Raw genomic sequence first — 6,747 nt, forward strand, 5'->3', positions numbered from 1 at the left:
AATATCGTAAGGTCTCTTGTTTTATTAAATGGACAAGTATGTACATATTTATTTTGAATGTAGCTGAGAGACTCATGCAGGTTGTGGTACATTTTTACTTGAATCATGAATGGATTTGTTTTGTGTTAAATGCTCTGAATACTTGGTGATCAGTTCAAACATTTAAAGTGACATTCACGAGTTTTGCATTATACACTAATGATTATTGTGTTAGATTGTACCACTTGTACTTGTTGGCTTGATGTTCTTACAATATAATGATTCGAGTATCTCTGGTATTGCACTAGTTGTCTATCCTTTGGTCTCTTAGTTAGTCTTACAAAATCGATGGAGTTTGGGACTCTATTGAATCGCACTGGTGTAATTAGACAGAAATATGAATTGGATATTTCTTGATTCTCTACCATAAGCTCTCTTGTTTTATGTATCATAAGCTCTCTTGTTTTATGTATCATAAGACCTCTTCTTCTGTGAAATGGATGCATGTATGAGTGTCATGTATAAGTATTTATTATGAACGTATCTGAGGCTCCTGCAAGTTGCAGATTAGGCTAAGTCTTTTGCTTAAATCGACTTATTTGTTCTGTGTTATGTGCTTTGAATCCTTAGTGACCGGTTTAAACATGTAAAGTGACATTCTCAATTTTTGCATCATACACTGATGATTATTGTGTTAGATTTTACCACACATACTCTTTGTCTTGATTTTCTTACAGTACAGTGATTGGAATATTTAAGTTATTGCACTAATGCACTATCTTTTGGTCCAATAGTCTTATAGAGTATATAGAATTTTGAACTGTGTTGGTATCATAAATTTGTTGTTTGTTTGGTTGAAATGGACAATTCGTATTTCAATGTTAGTTTTGTTAGAAAAAAAAAACTGTATGTTCTTTATTTTTTTTTAGATTTATGTTGGGTTATAAACTATGTCTTGTCATGTACACAGTTCTTGCATTTCACTTGGTAAATTTTTTATCATTATTCTTTGGATGATACCATCTTGACTAATGCGTCTTGCATCTTGGATTAGTTAAGTGTGGTAAACCTGATTAAACTTTACATTAAATACATATTCGTGTATATATATCTTAATCTATACCCAATTTAAGGGTATTTCGATGTGTATGATTGGTTATGAGTATACATAGAGAATGTTTTAGATAAGACTTTAAATTCATTATTTTGTTTAGTGCTTGGTATTTTATATGATTGAACCTATATAACTTGAACTCTACAAATACACCAAAATAAGTTAGATATTGAAAGAAACTTGGAGTGGACAAAATCTTTGTTTTGGAAAACTCAGGTTCCCACCACATCAGAAAATGGGGTATACTACAAAATAAAAGGAAAATTCATATAATATCCCAAATTATATAGTAGTTTTCAAATAAATAATGTAGTTTTTCCTTATTAACTTAGTATAAATTTAAATAAATATATATATATATATATATCAAATAAAAACAGGATGATACAATAAAATATGAACCCTAAAATCTATAATATTAAAGTATTTTGTAAACGAAAATATCTATATTTTATAAGGTGTAAAAGAAATATTCTGCATTCACACATATTTGGGCTCTCACGTGTTTGTGAATTTAATATATTTGACTAATGTATCATTCAACGTGAGAAAAAGTTGTATACGTACTTTATTATTAGTTGTAGATTACACTTTTTAAAAACCAGTAATGATGTCATTCGAGTGTCGGATACACAGACGAACAGGCAACAAGTGGAGTCGACGTTTATAATCACGGGATTAAATCACTTTACCCAATGTCCTAATTGGTATTTAATTTTTGATTATGTCGATGCTACATGTGGTCATCATATCTTGATCACGTGCTGCTACCAATGCAAACAACTTTATAATTTATAGTATGCAAAAAATATAGGAATATATTTATAGTATACTCTCGTGTTCGGTACTTGAATCCGGATTCAGGTAAGAACCGTTCGGGTTTGGGTATCTCAGGTAGAAAAATTGAAGATTCAATAGGATAGATGTAAACTTTTTGGTTTGGGTTTGGTTCGAATTTTTTCGGATTTGGATCGGACTACATATAGTTTTTCATACTTGTTAGAAATTTTATTTGAATATCCAAAAATTTCTGGATATTTTATATAAATACTCGAATTTTTAGGTAGATTCCATGATTTTTGGGTAAATATTCAGAGTTTTGAGTATAAATTAGGATATTCGAGTAAATAATATGGTATTCGGACCCTAAATTTTTATATGTATTTAGGTTCGAATTTTCCGTTCCGATTTTTTGCCAAAAGCTAATACGAATGTAATAATATGGAATGTATCAGAACTAGACATGTTCATTCGGATTTTTGGGTTGGGTAGGTCGGATTGGTTAATTCGATAATTTTTTTGGTATTTCCCGATTAAAATTGGTTTAATCGGTTACATTCAGTAAATTCAGTTAGGATTATGTATATTTTGGTATAGCTTGGTATAATTTTGGTATAATTTCTTTTCAGACAATGGATAGCTGATCGCTTTGTCAAACCAACCTGAACCGAACAAGTAAACGAATACAAATTTCAATCCCATTGAGTTTAACCGATTGGCAAACCACTATCGGTCCAAGTGGTTCAGGTAAAACCCGCAGGCCTAATCAGAACAATCAAAATATGCAAATGCATTGGTTAATTGTAGTGCAAGAAACTGGAGAAACTTTATTACTACATGCAAAAAGAGAGTAATATGAGGGACAAGATCCGGTTTATAGGGCTACACGTAACGTTTGAGTTCAGTCAGAGACTTTGCTTCTTACTTCAAATATTACCCACTAGAAAAGCCAAGTTGCTAGCTTCTTCCTATGTTCTAAAGTCAATTTTCGAGTATTCAGAAACCTAGTTAGTGTACTGGATCGAATAGTTTTTTTTTCACTTGATGCTTGCAAGTTACATAACATGTAAGTTGCATAATGTAACAGTTCTTTTTTTTGTTAATTGGGATAATAGTTAGCTAGCACATTTTGTAAAATCAATATGCTCAAATAACATTCCATCATTTTTCCATATGGTATACCTATAAAAAAATTTCCTTTTTGGTTGACAAAAATGTAGATTTTACACTGATTTTATTTTGAAAGGTATTATTCATCACATATTTCATAATAATACAAAACAAACAATTTTTTTAATAAATGATCGGAAATTGTCTAAAACCATTAGTCATCTACATTTTTGCTATTAGAGTAAATTGAACTATTGAAATGTGTTAGGCCATCTTTTAACCATGGTATCTTAGGAGTAATATTTGCATTAAAAAGTGTCTTATGGTTAACCAATTTCCTCTTCTTTTTTTTTGGTTAAAAAATTGTGTAATAGTTTGACAAAAGAAAAAAGAATGTTTGATAGTTGGCAAACTGATCAAACTAAAAATTCATATCAATGATACTAACTAAAGTTACATTCTCTGTGGATAGAATTATAAAAGAGATCCAATCTAAACCAAACAAAATTAATATAGGAAATTAAAGAACCAAAAAAAGAAGATTACGTTTTTTTTTCTCTAAGAATAAAACAAAACATAGAATTCGAAGTGAATAAGAAAGTCAAATAAGTGAAAACAAATGAGAGGCAAATAAACAGTGATGGAGCTAAAGCAACACTATACTCTTTTAATTATTAATCATTTGATTTGACCTCCACTCCCCTTGGCCTCTTTTGTTTTTGTTCTTTATTAAAAAGTAAATTAACATAATTAGCACATAAACATGAGTTTTCGAGAAACCAACTCTTTTAGTAGTATGTATCTTTAAACATTTTTTTTATTTTGTGTAAACTTACGAAACTCTATTTCTCAGTTTATCTTATGATAATTCTTTCTTTATTTAGAAGAACCCTAAAGTATTTTTTATTGTTTCCTTTTTCCAAATAAACTAAACAATTATTTGATGTTTAATATGACCGAGTCATATTAAGCTGTTGAAGAAAAACATATATACTCTTCTTCTAATGCAAAAGACCTCATTATGAAACTAACTAGGCTGAGTTTGTGGCTTTTACTACTAGATTCACTGTAGTAATTAAAGGTTGTGTAACCAACTTTTTTGAATTTTTGTCGATGTAATTAGTTATATATTAAGAAGTGGGTAAAGCTAACACACCGACCTTTTTACTAAACAATTATCTAAAAAAATCTTTAAAACTCATAAGAATACAAAGAAGCCAAAACAAATATATGAAAAAGAACATCACGTACTCGAGTGAGATGATGAACATATATATAGACAACCCTTTTTGTTTATATGGATGAGATCCAAAATTTTGGGGCATGCATATTCTTATCCGGAGCCACATGAGATTTTACTAATTGATCATTTGAAATCAAATATCTATCAAATGTAACATACAACTCGATATAAATCATGAGAAAAAAATTTAAAATTTCTATTAACCTAATCATGTTTGTTAACCTAATCTTGATTTGGGTCGTATCCATCTATATACACTTAAAAGGAGTATCAATTTGTATAATTCAACGTGGATTCATTCGTATAATTGTTCTTGTTCATCGTAATTATATGTGTTGTAACTTGTAAGTAGCTGGTTAATTTGATAATTCTTTAACTGAAAACCATAATTTTATGACTAAATGAAAATCAAATATCTGTCAAATGTAACATACTCAAAAACAAGTCATGTCAAAAACAAATTTAAAAATTATTTGTTTGTTAACCTAATCGTGATTATCCATGTAAACACATTTGTTGTTTATATATGATAAATTATCACTTTAAACAAATCAAAGAATGTTTTTTTTTCTGTTCTATCATTATATATCCCATAAAGACCATCCAATTAGGGGAACAAACCCAAAAAAAAATGGACCCTCCACAAATTAAAATCATTGTCATACAAATTTTAGACACAACTGATTTTGTCATAAAGAAATCAAAATGCCCAATCTCCATGACTATAAGATATAGAGACAGAGCAATAATACTAATAATAACTCTAAATTAATAAATCATAGCAACAAGCAAAAATAAAAGAGAGGCACATGGAAGCCATTTGCTCAAGGATCATTCTTGTAAGAACCCATAAAGCTGATGATAATAATGATAAAAACAGCTGAGACATTCGATACCATATTGATATTATAATATACTAACACATTATTAAACACCTTAATTAAGAGAAAGAAACTAAAACTAGATTCGATTTTGCTAATTGGTTTGTTTGATCCACTTTGATGTACATGTATAAAACAGTAAACAAAGATGAAGGATCTATGTAAAGTCAAAAGGAAAAAACACTAAAATTCTAATAACAAGCTGTTTCTGCAGATCATGTTTATGTCTTTTAGCTATTAATTCCTATGACCTATAAGATTCCACTTATTTTCTTGTATTAGGATAATGCTAACTAATTAACTATCAAATTATATTTCCAATTCCATAAAACTCTAGTCTAAGACAATTTAGATAAAATTCAGATTAGGTGAAAGATAAAACCCATCAATATTTATTTTTGGAAATGTATTTTGAGGACTTCTATAATAAGAAAGTTATATTTTAGTGACATTAAAACTATATTTTATTTTATTTATAATATTTTCTGTATTTTATTTGACTTGAATTTAGGTTTGAACTCGAGTGATCGACGTTGACAATAGTATATAAGTATAACTATCATATTCATAGTACAGTAAAACCTCTATAAATTAATACTCTATAAATTAATAAACACTATAAATTAATAAATTTTGCTGGTCCCAAGTCAGGCTAATGTAAAAATTAAACAACTTCGATAAGATAATAAGATAATAAGTTTTTTTGAAATCCCTATGTAAATATAGTCCCAATAATATCATAAATTAATAATCACTATATATACATATAAACATATATGTATATGATATAAGAAGTTACGTTGAAATATGTTTTTAGTTTTTTTGTAAATATAAATTTTCTCCTAGATCTCATCTCTATAAAAAAGAAATTAATGTTATATTTATAAACTATAAGCTTATAATATACTCCATAACATTATAAAATAACCAATTTTCTGTTTTCTATTTATAAATATGCATCATATTCATTTTTTGTTTGTTTTATAGGATGTTAAACGATAAGAATTGAGGTATTAATCATAACTTTGAATTTATGTATATACTTTGTATATAAGTGAATTTATTTATAATATTTTTAATTTATTGTTATTTTTTTAAATATAGAATTCAATTCCAAAGTGTAAAAATCTATATAATCTTAGAGACTATTCATATTTTTATAAAATTGTCTCAATTCATTTTTTTTTTTTAATTCAAAAATTAAAGATACCACTATAAATTAATAATTAATAATTATTAATTTATAGATAAATTAATATTAATTTATAGATAAATTAATAAATTAATAAATAATATTAATAAATTAATAGATAAATTAATAGAAAAATAATAAATAATAGATATTCATATTCATATTAATAAATTAATAGATAAATATTAATTTATTCATAGATATTCATATTAATAAATTAATAGATACATTTATAGATAAATTAATAAATATTAATTTATAGATAAAATAATATTATAAATTAATTTATAGATAAAATAATATCACTATAAATTAATAAAATTTGGTGGTCCCATAATCGTTAATTTATAGAGGTTTTATTGTATAATGTTAAATAAAGTATATTGAACCCAAAAAAAAAATCTTTTTTTAGAAAAGAAAAAAAAAAAATAAATATATATATATATAT

The sequence above is a fragment of the Capsella rubella genome, unplaced genomic scaffold, assembly GCF_000375325.1.
Source record: "Capsella rubella cultivar Monte Gargano unplaced genomic scaffold, Caprub1_0 scaffold_4, whole genome shotgun sequence".
Taxonomy (NCBI): Eukaryota; Viridiplantae; Streptophyta; class Magnoliopsida; order Brassicales; family Brassicaceae; genus Capsella; species Capsella rubella.